Source organism: Etheostoma spectabile, chromosome 9, assembly GCF_008692095.1.
Source record: "Etheostoma spectabile isolate EspeVRDwgs_2016 chromosome 9, UIUC_Espe_1.0, whole genome shotgun sequence".
Classification (NCBI taxonomy): Eukaryota; Metazoa; Chordata; class Actinopteri; order Perciformes; family Percidae; genus Etheostoma; species Etheostoma spectabile.
The window spans coordinates 49,065-49,315 of record NC_045741.1 but is presented as its reverse complement, the minus strand read 5'-3'; the positions used below and the strand labels follow the sequence as shown (position 1 = coordinate 49,315).

The 251-nt window shown below is 47.8% G+C and overlaps 1 protein-coding gene and 1 long non-coding RNA gene across 4 annotated transcripts in view; one reads left to right on the top strand and one right to left on the bottom strand.

Moving 5' to 3' along the window:
* Positions 1-251, top strand: part of uhmk1 (U2AF homology motif (UHM) kinase 1) — a 22,514-nt gene that overhangs the window by 6,050 nt on the left and 16,213 nt on the right. The gene's annotated exons all lie outside the window — the stretch shown is intronic.
* LOC116695918 (uncharacterized) overlaps positions 1-251 on the bottom strand; it is a 5,630-nt gene that overhangs the window by 273 nt on the left and 5,106 nt on the right. Inside the window, exon 2 of the long non-coding RNA XR_004333585.1 lies at positions 147-150. This is a non-coding gene — a long non-coding RNA (uncharacterized LOC116695918). The remainder of the gene's footprint in view (positions 1-146; positions 151-251) is intronic.

The window sequence follows — 251 nt, the reverse complement described above, 5'->3', positions numbered from 1 at the left end:
CCGTTACATGACCCATTTTGTCTGTAAAGCCGTGACTGTGTTGAATCTCTCCTTTACTCTCTCTCCTCTTACTCTCCGTGCCCGGCCACACAGCGGCCGCCGGTCCACACTTCTGACATTTGTCCACAGTTTTAATTGTTATTAACACATCTGTATATTGTTAAGTATGAGGGGCAAACCTGTATTTGTACCAGTGTTTCCGCGGGTAACTCTGCTATCGCAGACGCCACGGCGAAGAACACAGAAGAAGT